Below are 15,569 nucleotides of genomic sequence, written 5' to 3'. Positions count from 1 at the left end.
GAAAGCCGATTGGACACCTAAACCAGATAGACTGCACCCCAAGTGTTCTGAAAGAGGTAGCTGAAGAGATTGTGGAGGCATTAGTAGTGATCTTTCAAGAATTACTAGATTCTGGAATTGTTCTGGAGGACTGGAAAATTGCTAATGTCACCCCACTCTTTAAGAAGGGAGGGAGGCAAAAGATAGGAAATCAGTCTGATTTCAGTGGTTGGAAGATGTTGGAGTCCATTATTCAGGTAGTGCGGTACTTGGAGGCACATGATAAAATAGGCCAAAGATAGCATGGGTTCCTTAAGGGAAAATCTTGCCTTTCAAATCTGTTGGACTTCTTCGAGGAAATAACAGACAGGATAGACAAAGGAGAATCGGTGGATGTAGTTTTCTTTCAGAAGGCCTTTGACAGGGTGCCATACATGAGGCTGCTAAACAAGGTAAGAGCCCATGGTATTACAGAAAAGATACTAGCATAGATAGAAGATTGGCAGACCACAGGTGGCAAGGAGTAGGAATAAAGGGGCCTCTTCTGGTTGGCTGCCCATGACTAGTGGTGTTCTGCAGGGGTCAGTGTTGGGGTCTTCTTTTCACATTATATGGCAATGATTTGAATGACAGAATTGATGGCTTTGTGGCCAAGTTTGCAGACTATACAAAGATAGGTGGAGGAGCAGGTAGTGTTGAGGAAGCAGGGAGTCTGTAGAAGGACATAGACAAATTCAGAGAATAGGAAAAGAAGTGGCAGATGAAATATAGTGCTGGGAAGTGTGTGATCATGCACTTTAGTAGAAGGAATAAAGGCATAGACTATTTTCTAAACGGAGTGAATTCAGAAATCAGAGGCGCAAGGAGAAATGGGAGTCCTCGTGCAGGATTCTCTAAAGGTCAAGTTGTAGATTGAGTCATTGGTAAGGAAGGAAAATGGAATATCAGCATAAATTTTGAAAAGATTCAAATATAAAAGCAAGGATGCAATGCTGAGGCTTTAAGGCCTTCATCAGACCACAATTTTGAGCCCCTTATCTAAGAAAGGATGTGCTGGCATTGGTGATGGTCTAGAGGAAGGTCACGAGAATGATCCCAGGAATGAAAGGGTTAACATATGAGGAGCACTTATTTATTTACTGAGATACAGTGCAGAACAACTTGCAAAGATCAGTTAACCTACCACCCAGTACCTCTTTGGGCTGTGGGAGGAAACCAGAGAACCCAGAGGAAAGCTACATGGCCATGGAAAGAACATACAAACTCTTTAAGGACAGCGACAGGAGTTACTGATACTGCAAAGTGTTGTGCTAGCCACTGTTGTGGTAGTTAATAGGGTTATTCCTAAGTCACTAATTTAGTCACTCCCACATGGCAGGAGTTCACATATCTGACAAGCAGAGTTATCAATAACGTTCAGTTGAATATCCTGCATGCTTGCAAATTGGTATTCTCGGCACAATCCCTCAACATCGAACACAACATGGTGTCAGAAGTGGTTGATCATCATTGAATTTGGGCTACAGACCAAAGGAGATCCCCAACAAGCAAGAATTTACACTAAACCCAACAAAGGAAGTGCTCATGGGGCCAGGGAAACAAGCTCAGCGTGAAAGGAATGTTTATTACTTCCATCCATAAAAATGCAAAACAGTTAAAAGATGACTATCTTCAGAATATCTTCTCACCACTGCTGGGATGACATGCCATAGAGAAACAACCTCATTGCAAGGTTGATTCACTAAACAATGTCCAGCAGCAGGAGTACCCAGAGTTATTCTCAGGCCTGGGAATACGGAAAGAAGAGTGCCTTATCCAACTGAGGCCAGGAGTGATGCCCTACTCTGACCACGGAACAACCTACCACTGCATCAGGAATCGGTAGTTTCCTTGACATGGTAAACCAGTTGGGAAAGTTTGTTCCAGATTTGGTAGAGAAAACAAAGCCACTACATGACCTTCTCTCTCGGAGGAACATTTGGACCTGGGGTGAACCACGGAAGTCATTCTCATCACTTAGCGCGGAGCTTATCACTCCACCAGCATTGGTATTCTTTGATCTGAACAGAGCAATCAAGGTCTAAGCAGAGACATTTGGTGCTGGGGGAGTGCCCATGCAAAAATGCAGCGGTGTATGGAAACCTGTAGCATATGCATCAAGAGTACTGAATCCTATTGAATAGCATTACTGTATGCCCAAATCAAAAAGGAGACAATGGCCCTCGTGTGGGTTTATGAACACTTCAGCTGCTACTTGATAGGCACTAAATTCCTACTTGAAACAGGCTCCGAGCCTCTTGTCAGCCTCATCAGCTCAAAACACTCAGACGACTTACCTCCACGTCTGTAAAGATTCAGAATGAGGCTTATGCAATATGGTTATGACATTGAACATATTCCTAGTAAATCTTTCACCACACCAGGCACTCCGTTGAGGATGTCATGCAAAAGTTTGTGGATGGAAGTTAACTCCACCCTCATGGAAGATACCAACATCTACTTAGCTCAGGTGTGTAAAAGTGTTCCTGCATCATGGAGTAAACTGGATGAAATTTGCACCAAATTAAAAAAGGACCAAGTCTGCAGCAAGGTCATGCAATACTGTGAACAAGGACAGCCAGCTGTTCCAAAAGGAGCTTACAAACTCAGACCTTCCCTGACTCCAGTGATTATTGGAAGATCACTACTAATACCTCCACAGTCTCTTCAGCTACCTCTTGTGGGACTCTAGGGTGTAGTCCACATCTGGTCTAAGTGATTTATGCATCACCATGTCTTTCAGCTTCCAAAGCTTAGGAGGATGATAGCACCTAACGGTGACTCCTTCGCTTACATCTTTGGAAACAGCTTTATTTCCATCTTTGATATCTCTTTTCTCCTTTTCAAGGTTCTTTTGAAGACCCTGACCTGGAGTTACATGCTGACTTTGGTACTTTGTGGAAATGGAACCCGCCGTCAGGGCCTCATGACCAGTCACTTTTCGACTTGCCAAGGACCATAAAGATATTGGAGCAGAAGTAGGCCATTCAGCCCATTGAGTATGCTCTGCCATTCAACCATGGGCTGATCCAATTCTTCCAGTCATCCCCACTCCCCTACCTTCACTGCATACCCTTTGAAGCCCTGGCTAATCTAGGTATGGTCAAAAATGAAACTGTTGGTTCAAAGCTTCATCTGGTGGCATGGGATAGATCAAGCAGCTCACTGTTAGGATGCTAACACATTGTGAAGAAGTCAAAAACCCTGCCTCTCCATCACTGGAAATGGCCTGCATTGTCCTGGCTGAGGATTCGTGTGGATTTTGCCAGACTGTTCACGGCACAAATCTCACAGCAGTAATGGATGCAGCTACAAGTGGTTAGAAGTGTTCCCAATAGTCTTCACTACAGCCTCACACACTGTCGATGTGTTGAGAAGCCTCTTCCCAAGGACTGGGGTTCCAGAACACAGTCAGTGACAATGGACCACAGTCTGTTGCAGAACAGGTCCAGTCATTCCTGAAAATGAATGGAATAAGACATATTGCTTCTACACTGTACCACCCAACTACAAAGGCTTGGTGGAAAGGTTTGTCCAGAGTCTAAAGAATGCACTGTGAGCAATGTCAGCAGAACACACTACACTCACACTGAATCAGAAGTTCGTCAATTTCCTCCTGGCATATTGCAATGCACCACATTCAACCAACAACTCACCAGCTATGCAGCTCCTGGATCACCCCTTGCATTCACGCTTAGTTCTCCTCAAACCCAATCTCAGAGTATGCAGGACAAACAGCTGAGACAAATTAAGGGCTCCTTAAACAAGGAAGTTCAATGTCTTACTCCTGGTTAAGCAGTCGACAGACAACAGTGGTGATCAAAAGTGGGTACTTGAATGAATAAGGACAGAACTGGATCACTCCCCTGCATAGTGGAAATTGTGCCTGATGCCATCTGGAGATGACACATCAATCAGCTGAGGAGAGCAGATGCGATTGTTAGAGAAGAAAGGTGGCCAAAGCTGTCAGAACCACTTCCGGCAGTCTCAGAGTCAAGTCTTACAACCACCAGAGGAGGTCCCAGAACCTGAGATTATTTCATAGCTACAAGTCTCTCCTTCCAAGCAGTGTGACCCCCTCCCTCCCCTTGTCAGCAAAAACATTATCCCACAAGAGGAAGAAATCCTCCACAACGATTAAATCTTTAGGCCAGAATTGGACAATTCAACATTTACTTTGCTGTGGATCTCTATATAGTATTTGCATTATATTGTATACTATTCGAACACACATACCGTGCCTAAAAAAAGTATTCACCCCCTTGGAAGTTTTCATGTTTGATTGTTTTACAGTATTGAATCTCGGTTTATTTAATTTGGCTTTTTTTGCACTGATCAACAGAAAGACTCTTTCATGTCAAAGTGAAAGCAGTTCTCTACAAAGTGATCTAAATTAATTACAAATATAAAACACAAAGTAATTGATTGTCTAAGTATTCGTCCCATTCAAGTCAGTATTTAGTAGATGCACTTTTGGCAGCCTTGAGTCTGTGTGGATAGGTCTCTATTGGCTTTTGCGTGTCTGGACACTGCAAGTTTTCCCCATTCTTCTTTACAAAACTGCTCAAGCTCTGTCAGATTGCATGGGGATCATGAGTAAACAACAATTTTCAAGCTCAGCCACAAATTCTCCATTGAGTTGGAGTCTGCACTCTGACTTGGCTACTCCAGGACATTAACTCAGTTATTTTTAAGCCATTCCTGTATAGCTTTGGCTTTATGCTTGGGGTCATTGTCTTGCTGGAAAACAAAACTTCCCCCAAGTCGCAGTTCTCTTGCAGACTGCATCAGGTTTTCCTCCAGAATTTCCTTATATTTTGCTGCATTCATTTTATCCTCTACCTTCACAATCTTTAACTAAATCTCTCTCTTTCACTGTCAGTATTCATGCACCCCCAGAAGTTTTCATGTTTTATAGTTTTACAACATTAAATCATAGTGGGTTTAATTTCACTTTTTGACACAGATCAACAGAAAACAGATTTCTACAAAGTGATCTAAATTAATTACAAATATAAAACACAAAATAATTGATTGCCAAGTATTCATCCTCTTCAATATGACACACCAAATCTTCACTGGTGCAGCCAATTGGCTTTAGAAGTCACATAATCAGTTGTATAGAGATCTATTTTTGGCACCCTGTGTGCAGTCAAGGTGTCTCAACTGACTTTAGTAAAAATACACCTGTATCTGGAAGGTCCAACTACTGGTGAGTCAGTATCCTGGCAAAAACTATACCATGAAGTCAAAAGAACACTCCAAGCAACTCTGCAAAAAGGTTATTGGAAACCACAAGCCAGGAGATGGATACAAGAAAACTTCAAAGTCACTGAATATCCCTTGAAGTACAGTTAAGTCAATCATCAAGAAATGAAAAGAATAGTAAATCTGCCTAGAGCAGGCTGTCCTCAAAAACTGAGTGACTGTGCAAGAAAGGGACTAGTGAAGGAGGCCACCAAGTAACCTATGACAACTCAGGAGGAGTTACAAGCTTCAGTGGCAGAGATGGGAGAGACTGCACATACAACAACTGCTGCCCAGGTACTTCACCAGTCACAGCTTTATGGGAGAGTGGTAAAGAGAAAGCCACAGTTGGGGGGAAAAAAAACTCACATAAAATCTCAACTAGAGTTTACCAGAGGCACGTGGGAAACTCTGAAGTCAGCTGGAAGAAGGTTCTATGGTCTTTCTATCATATTTTTTTCCTGCAGGAGGGAGACCAAAACTGAACATACTGCTGCTAGTGTACCCTCACCAGTAACATGCACAAACACCATAGTCTCACAAATCCTAAAGTCAATGTCCCAACCAATGAAAGCCAATGTACCAAAAGCTTTCTTCACCGCCCTGGCCATTTATGACTCCACTTTCAAGGAACCATGTACTCTAACTCCAAGGTCCCTCTGGTCTTCTAGTCTTCAAGGCTCTGCAGTTCACAGTAAAAGCCCTACCTGAATTTGACTTTCCAAGATCCAGTGTTTATCTGAATTAATCTTCATTTGCCATTCATTGGCTCATTTTAGTCAGCTGATGAATATCACTCAGAAACTTTAATAGCTTTAATTCTCCATGCTACCTATTTTAGTGTCTTCTGCAAATTCATTAATTATCTCTTGTAGTCTTATCTAAACTGTTGATATAGACAACAAATAACAATGTGCCCAGTACCAACCCCCAAGGCAGGCCACTAGTCACAGGCCTCCATTGTGAAAAACAACCACCCACCATCACCCTCTGCTTCCTACCATCAAGCCATTTGTGTTCATCAGGCAAGATTTTCCCTTAAGGATATCATGTTGACTTTGTCCCACCTTGTCTTGTGTCACCATGTATGCCATAACCTCATCCTTAACAATTGACTTGAACATCTTCCCAAACACAAATGTCTATAATTTCCTTTCAGCTGCCTCCCTCCTTTCTCAGAGTAGTGACATTTGCAATTTTGCAGTCCTCCAGAACCATGTCAGAGACCAATGATTCTTGAAAGATCATTACTAATGCCTCCACAAACGCTACTGCTGCTACTTTTGGCTGACAAGGGAAATCAAAGCTAATCTTGCCTGATAAACCTGTTGGAATTCTTTGAAGAGATTACAAGTAGGATACATAAAGGGATGCAGTGGATGTTGTGTATTTGAATTTTCGGGAAGTCTTTGACAAGGTGTCACATATGAGGCTGTTTACCAGGTTAAGACCCCCATGGTATTACAGGAAAGCTACTTGCTTAGTAAAAGCATTAGCTCATTGGTAGGAAGCAGCAAGTGGGAATAAAATGATCCTTTTCTGGTTTTCTGCCAGCATCTAGTGGCGTCCCACAGGGGCTCGGTGTTGGGACCACTTCTATTTATGCTGTATATCAATCATTTAGATAATGGAATAAATGGCTTTGTTGCCAGGTTCGCAGATGATACAAAAATTGGTAGAGTGGCTGGTAGTGTTGAGGGAACAGGAAGCCTACAGAAAGTCTTAGACAGATTAGGACAGGGGTCTCCAAGCTTTTTTGCACTGCGGACCGGTTTAATATTGACAATATTCTTGCAGACCGGCCGACCGGGGGTGAGGGGGGGTGGTCAAATAGGATTAAACTCACCTCAACATGTCTTTTACAGTTAGGGTTGCCAACTTTCTCACTCCCAAATAAGGGACGAAGGTAGCAGTCAACTCCTGGGATACTTTACCCCAAAAAAATCTACCATGACCATGAAGCCTTGAGGAGGCACCTGTGTGCGCATGCGTGACGTGCGCTTGCGCGTACTTGCCGATTTTTTTTTTCCCCCCACAAATTGGTTTTGCCTTCATCTTCCTGACTATACTGTACATACATTATTTCTACTTTATATAGGCTGTGCATTTATCATATCATTCCTGCTTTCACTATACATTAATGTTATTTATTTTTGGTTTTATGTGTTATTTGGTATGACTTGTCAGGTTATTTTCTGAGTCTGGGAACGCTAAAAAAATTTTCCCATAAAAATTAATAGTAATTGCTACTTCGCTTCACGCCATTTCGGCATGAAAGGTGTCATAGGAATGCTGTACCTTAGCGGGAGAGATAGGGGACAAACCAATTTAGCCCAATATACGGGATGTCCCGGCAAATACGGGACAGTTGGCAACCCTATGTTCAAGTTCAACAGTGCGTGACAAGGAATGAGGAAAGGTGCAGCTGACTCATACCGTTCCCTCACGGCCCGGCAGCACGTGCTTTGTGGCCCGGTACCGGTCCACGGCCCGGTGGTTGGGGACTGCTGGATTAGGAGAATGGATAACGAAGTGGCAAATGAAATACAAAGGATGGAAAATGCATGGTCATGCACTTAGCTAGAAGAAATAAATGATGAGACTATTCTCTAAATAGAGTGAGAATACAAAAGTCTGAGGTACAAAGGGACTTGGGAGTCCTTATGCAGAAACTCTAAAGGTTAAATTGCAGGTTGAGTTGGTGGTGAGGAAAGCAAATGCAATGTTGGCATATATTTCAAGAGGTCTAGAATATAAGAGCAGGAATGTACTGTTGAGGCTTTATAAGACACTGGTGAGACCTCACCTTGAATATTGTGAACAGTTATGGGCTGCTTATCTAAGAAAAGATATACTGGCATTGGAGAGTGTTCAGAAGAGGTTCACAAGGATGATTCAGAGAATGAAAGGTTTATCATACGAGGGCCTGTATTTGCTGGAATTTAGAAGGATGAGGGGGATCTCACTGAAACCTTTCAAATGTTGAAAGGACCAGACAAGGTAGATGTGGAAATAATGTTACCCCTGGTGGGATGGTCTGGGACAAGAAGGTTAGAGGGGCATCCATTTAAAAAAGAGATGTAGAGAAATTTCTTCAGCCAGAGGGTGGTGAATTTGTGGAGTTTGTTACCACAGGCAGCTGTGGAAGCCAGGTTGTTGGGTGTATTTAAGATGGAGATTGATAGGTCCTTGATTGGCCATGGCACCAAAGATCGAGGACCGGGGCTGAGGAAGGGAAAGAAAAAGGATCAGCCATAATTGAATGGTGGACCAGACTCAATGGACCAAATGGCTTAATTCTGTTCCAATGTCTAATGATCTTATGGTCTCTTTCAGTAGCTAGGGTACAGTTCACCTAGGTGACTTATGCACCTTTAGGTCTTTCAGCTTTTTGAGCACCTTCTCCCTTGTAATTGTAACTGCACTCACTTCTCTTCCCTCACACCCTTCAACACCTGGCACATTGCTAGTGTCTTCCACAGTGAAGACTGATACAAAATATTCATTTAGTTCATCTGCCATCTCCTTGTCCCTTGTTATTATTTCTCCAGCTGCATTTTCTAGAGGTCCTATATCCATTCTCATCTCTTTTATCTCTTATATACTTGAAAAAGCTTTTTCTATCCACCTTGATACTGTTTGCTTTCATATTTCATCTTTTCCCTCCTAATGATTCTTTTAGTTTCTGTAGATTTTCAAATCTTCCCAATCCTGTCTTCCCACTAATTTTTGCTTTGTTGTACGCCCTCTTTTGCTTTTACATTAGCTTTGACTTCCCTTATCAGCCACGGCTGTACTATTTTGCCATTTAAGTATTTCTTTATTTTTGGAATACTTCTAGTCTGCACCTTCCTCATTTTCCCCAGAATCTCAAACTGTAACTTCCTTTATTCCATTGACTCCAAAGTAAAGTGCTATGACAGACTTTACTTTCTCCCTCTCAAATTTCAAATTGAACTCAATCGTATTTTGATCACTGTCTCCTAAGGGTTCCTTTACCTTGAGCTCCTTAATCACCTCTAGTTCATTATGTAACACCCAACTTAGCATAGCTGATACCCTATTAGACTCAAGGACAAACTGCTCTAAAAAGCAATCTTGTAGGCATTCAACAAATTCACTATCTTGAGATCCATTATCAATATGATTTTCCCAATCAACTTGCATGTTGAAATCTCCCATGATTATCATATCATTGCCCTTTTGACATGCCTTTTCTATTTCCCATTTTACTTTGTAGTCCACATCCTAGCTGCTGTTTGGAGGCCTTAATAAAACTGCCATCAGGATCCTTTTACCCTTGCAGATTCTTAACTCAACCCAAAAGGATCCAACATCTTCCAATCCTATGTCACACCTTTCTAATGATATGATACCATTCTTTAACAGCAGAGCCCCCTTTGCCTACAATGCTATCCCTCTGATACAATATGTAACCTTGGACATTTAGCCCCCAACTACAACCATCCTTCAACCACAACCATCCTTCAACCACAATATCATACCCGACAATCTGTACAGTGCAACAAGATCTCCACCTTATTTCTTATACTCTGTGCATTGCCATACAATACATTGAGTACTGTATTCACCACTTTGATTTTGCATCCCTAATGCACTGATACTCACCCTATCAGCTGCAATTTTGTCCTATCATCTGTCTGCCCTTCCTGTGAGTCTGACTGAATGCTACCTTTGCTTTTTCACCATCCGTCCTGCCATGAGTCCCTTCACTCCAGGCCCCAACCCCCTGCCATATTGGGAAGCTTTTAAAAACCAACAGAAAACAACAATACCAGAAATTTGAGTGTCAGGGGGCAGTACTGAGTGTGGTCACTATTACTTAAGAAGTTGCTTGGGAAGCTGGAAGGTCTGAAGGTAAATAAGTCACCTGGACCAGATAGACTGCACCCCAGGGTTCTGAAAGAGGTAGCTGAATACCCCAGTCAGTTCAGATTGGCATTAGCACCTCCTCCACAATCACCAACACCACAGGTGCACCACAAGGTGGTGTGCTTAGCCCCCTGCTATACCCATTTTATACTTATGACTATGAGGTTACACACACCTCCAATACCATGTTCAAGCTTGCTGATGACACCACGGTCCTTGGACAAATCAAAGGTGGCGACAAATTAGTATATAGGAGGAAGACTGAAAATCTGGCTGAATGGTGCCACAACAACTTTTCATTCAACATTGAAGAGCCGGTTATAGACTACAGTAGAAGGAAACTGAAGGTTCATGAGACTGTATTCATCAGGGGATCAGAGGTGGAGAGGTCAGTCAGCATTATAATTTCTAAGGATCTATCCTGGGTCCAGCATGCAAGTGCCATTACAAAGAAGGCACCTCTATTTTCTTAGGAGTTTGCTAAGTTTTGGCATGTCATCTAAAGCTTTGACAAATTTCTATAGATACACAGTGGTGAGTATACTAACTGGTTGCATCATGGCCTGGTATGGAAACACCAATGTCCTTGAATAGAAAACCCTACAAAAGATAGTGAATATAGCCCAGTCCATCACAGGTAAAGCCCTCCCTACCACTGAGCACAATTACAAGGAGTGGTGTTACAGGAAAGCAGCATTCATCATTAAGGACCACCACCATCCAGTTCATGTTGTCTTCTTGCTGTTGCTATCAGGAGCCTTGTATCGCATACCATCAGGTTCAGGAAGAGTTATTACCACTCAATCATCAGGCTCCTGAAACAGTGCATATCTTCACTCACCCCAGATGAGGTCGTCCATTGGTCAGGGTCAACCTTGGATGTTGCGTCCCAGCTGTCTGTGATAAGCAAGCTAGGATAGTACAACATGGAGAGCAAGTTGTTGCCCATGCAGGAGGCTCCTCCTCTCCACATAGCTAATGAATCCAAATGAACAGCAGAGACCAATACAGTTTAGTGTCACAGGAGTTGCTAGTTAGCATTGAACTCCACATAGGACTGCCTTAGGGACTCAATCTTCAAAGCAAGTTTTATTATTAGAGTACATACATGTCAGCACATACAACCCTGGGTGTTTTTCTGCAGGCATACTTAGCAAATCTATAGAATCGTAGCTGTAAACTGTAAACATCAGGAACTGTTAACTGTAAACAAACTGCAAATGCAGATATAGATAAATAGCAATAAATAACAGGCATCTAATAACAATATAACAGGTTCCTTAATTGAGTGCGGTTATCCTCTTTTCTTCAAGAGCCTGATGGTTGAGGAGTAGTAACTGTTCTTGAACCTGGTGGTTCGAGTCCTGAGGCTCCTGTACCTTCTGCCTGACGGCAGCAGCAAGAAAACAGCATGGTCTGGGTGGTGAGGATCTTTGATGATTGATGTTGCTTTTCTATGGCAGTGCTTCATGTAGATGTGCACATTGGTATAGAGGGTTTTACCCCTGATGTACTGGGGGCCGAATTGACTACCTTTTGTAGGATTTTCCGCTCAAAGGCATTGCTGTTCCCATACCAGTCTATAATGCAGCCGGTCAGCACACCTTCCACCACACATCTATAGAAGCTTGCCAAGGTGTTTGATGACAGGCCAAACCTCTGCAAACTCCTGAAGAAGTAGAGCTTCAGATTGTCCTTAGTTTATTCCTAAAGCCTTCTCCCTGAGAGTGTATAGCCAAAAAGCAGCGAAGGTGTGAGCTTTCCTTCTCCCAAATGAGCTGCCAACAACAATGGCAAAACCTACCTGTCTGAAGTAATTGGTTTTAAGGTGGCAGTAACCCACCTTTGCCCCTTCCCTGTCAAGAAACAGTTCTGCCTGGCTTAGTATCTAAGCCACATGTCAAGGCCAGGAGCTGGACTTGGTTGTTAGAGGCTATCTGAGATGCACAGCATTGGAGGCATTTAATAAGTAGTCAGAGCTTAACCCACTACCACCCCTCCCCACCCCCACCCCAACTATAACAACATTAAGGAACTACTCACTCCAACACTGAACTAATTCCACAACCTATGGACTCCCTCTTCAAGTATCTTCAACACATGCTCTCAATATTATTTATTACTTATTGATCTATTACTTTGATTGTTTTCTTTTTGTCTTTGCACAATTGTTGCCTCGTACATTGATCGTCTGTCTCTGTGCTTAGTTTTTCCTTGATTCTACTGTTTCTTTGTATTTATTGTAAATGTCAGCAAGAAAATAAATCTCTAGTATATGGTGACATGCAAGTACGTTGATTATAAATTTATTTTGAACTTTGAACATTAAATTAGGGACAGAGAGAGCCTGTGGTATGTTGAATTCTCAGGTGAACGAGTAGTCTTTGGAGTACTCTGTGTCTTTATTGATGCTTTGCTACACACTTGAGTGCTCAGTGGGGGGCACTGATGCATTTTTTTGCTGGTGTGGGAGGGGAGATCATTGCTTTGTTACTGCTTACACGTGGGTTCTAACATTTAACTGTCATTTATTCTTTGGGGCACTCCTCTGTTTTCATGGATGGTGGCAAAAAAAAAGAATTTTAGGATGTATATTGTATACAATTCTCTGACATGTATCTTTGAAACCTTTGAAGAGATTGTGGAGGCATTAGCTGTCATCTTTTAAGAATCACTAGATTCTGGAATGGTTCTGGAGAAATGGAAAGTAGCAAATGTCATTCCAGTTAAAGACAAAAGTACATATATGTCACCACAAACTATCCTGTGATTCATTTCTCGTAGGCATTTACAGGAATATATAAAATACAATAGAATTGATGAAAAACTATGCATAAACAAAGATCCAATGTGCAAAAGAAGACACATTGTTATAAATAAATAATATTGAGAACATGAGTAACTTCACTAACTCTTTAAGAAGGGAGGGAGGAAAAAGACTGGAAATCATAGGCCAGTTAGCCTGACTTCAGTGGTTGGCAAGATGTTAGTTTCCATTATCAAGGATGACTTTTGGGGCACACAATAAAATAGGTGGAAGTCAGCATGTTTCCTTAAGGGGAAATCTTGTCTGTCAAATCTGTTGGAATTCTTTAAAGAAATAACAGGCAGGATAGACAATGGATACAGTTTACTTGGATTTTCAGAAGGCCATTGACAAGGTGTCATACGTGATATTGCTAAACAAGTTAAAAGTCCATGGTGTCACTGGAAAGATACTAACATGGATAGAATATTGGCAAAGGCAGCGAGTGAAAATAAAGAGAACCTTTTGGCTGCTAGTGACAAGTGATGTTCTGGAATGGTCGGTGTTAGTTTTGCTACTTTTCATATTCTATGTTAATGATTTAGAATTGAACTTTGTGGCCAAGTTTGCAGATGATACAAAGATAGGAAGAGGGACACTGAGTTGAGGAATCAGGGAGTCTACTGAACTTAAGCAGATTAGGGAATAGGCAAAGAAGAGGCTGATGGAATACAGTGCAAGGAATTTTATGGTCATGCACTTTGGTAGAAGGAGTAAACATGTAAACTATTTTCTAAATGGATAGAAAATTCAGAAATCAGATTTGCAAAGGGACTTACCAGTTCTTGTTCAGGATTCCCTGAAGGTTAACTTGCAAGTTGAGTAAGAAAGGTAAATACAATTTTAACATTCATTTCAAGAGGACTAGAATACAAAAACAAGAATGTAATAAATGCTAAGGCTTTATAACGCATTGTTCAGACTGCATTTGGAATATTGCAAGGAGTTTTGAGTCCCATTTCTAACAAATGATGTACTGGTATTGAAGAGCATACTGATGTTTATGAATGATCCCAGAAATGAAGGGGTTAACATATGAGATGTGTTTGATGGCCCTGGGCCTGTACTTGTTGGAGTTTAGAAGAATGAAATACTTGGAGAGCTATAATATATGTGGAGAGTATATTTCCAGTAGTGGGAGCATCTAGGACCAGAGGGCACAGCTTCAAAATACAAGAACTTTGCTTTAAAGCAGAGATGAACACGAATTTCTTCAGCCTGTGGGTGGTGAATCTGTGGAATTCATTGCCACAGATGACAGTGGAGACCAAGTCTTTGGGTATATTTAAAGTGGAAGTTGGTAGATTCTTGATTAGTCAGTGTGTCAAAGGTTACAGGAAGAAGACAGGAAAATGAGGTTGAGAGGGAAAATACATCAGCCATGATGGAAAGGTGGGGCAGACTTGAGAAATAACCTAGATATCCTGTCCGAGTCTGACAACATTAAAATATTTCATCTAATTTTTAAAGAAGAAATGTAAGGACTCAATTAATACAAAAATTAATACATATTGAAAAAAAATTAATTCAAATACATTAATAAGTCCGAGAGAAAAAGAACACCTATCCCAACACCATCTCCCGGCATTTACAAAAAAGGGAGGGGAAAAAAACATAAGACAGAGGAAAGAAAGGAGAGAAGAAAAGAGGAAAAAAAAGAGTAGGCATCCAACTCTCAGTTTAAAATACAAATTAAAGAAACTAGCTTAAAATAAGGGATATATTAATTTTTAAAAATTGAGATTGAGGGGGGATCTGATTGAGACATATAGGATTATTAAGGGATTGGACAAGATAGAGGCAGGAAATATGTTCCAGATGCTGGAAGAGTCCAGTACCAGAGGGCATGGTTTAAGAATAAGGGGTAGGTCATTTAGGACAGAGTTGAGGAGGAACTACTTCTCCCAGAGAGTTGTGGAGGTGTGGAACATGCTGCCTCATAAGGCAGTGGAGGCCAATTCTCTGGATGCTTTCAAGAAGGAGCTAGATAGGTATCTTATGGATAGGGGAATCAAGGGTTATGGGGACAAGGCAGGAACCGGGTATTGATAGTTGATGATCAGCCATGATATCAGAATGGCAGTGCAGGCTCGAAGGGCTGAATGGTCTACTTCTGCACCTATTGTCTATTGAAATAAATAAATTAAACAATCAGGGCATTTAAGTAATCCAAATATGGTTGCCAAATCTCAATGAACATAGTGTATCCATTCCTAAGGGTCTAAATAATCTTCTCAAGGGGTATACAACTTTGCATTTCTTTATTCCAACGATCAATATGTACAAGGGAATCAGATTTCCATGTTACCGCTATGCATTTCCTGGCCACTGACAACACAATTTTAATAAATTTGGATTTATTCCTGGTGAGGTTAACTTTCAAAACTGCTAAGTTCCCCAGAAGAAACAATTCTGGGTCTAGAGGGAAATCCATCCCCAGAATCTTCCCCAGTACCTCCCCCAGGTCTATCCAAAAAGATCTCAGTTCCGTGCATAGCCAGGTGGAATGCAAAAAGGTACCAACATCTATGCCACTCCTGAAACACTTGTCAAAAATTTCTGGTTTATTTTTATGTATTTTTTCAGGTGTGAGATACAACTGATG

This window comes from Mobula birostris, chromosome 6 (genome assembly GCF_030028105.1).
Source record: "Mobula birostris isolate sMobBir1 chromosome 6, sMobBir1.hap1, whole genome shotgun sequence".
NCBI lineage: Eukaryota > Metazoa > Chordata > Chondrichthyes > Myliobatiformes > Myliobatidae > Mobula > Mobula birostris.
This window is presented reverse-complemented; position numbering follows the sequence as displayed.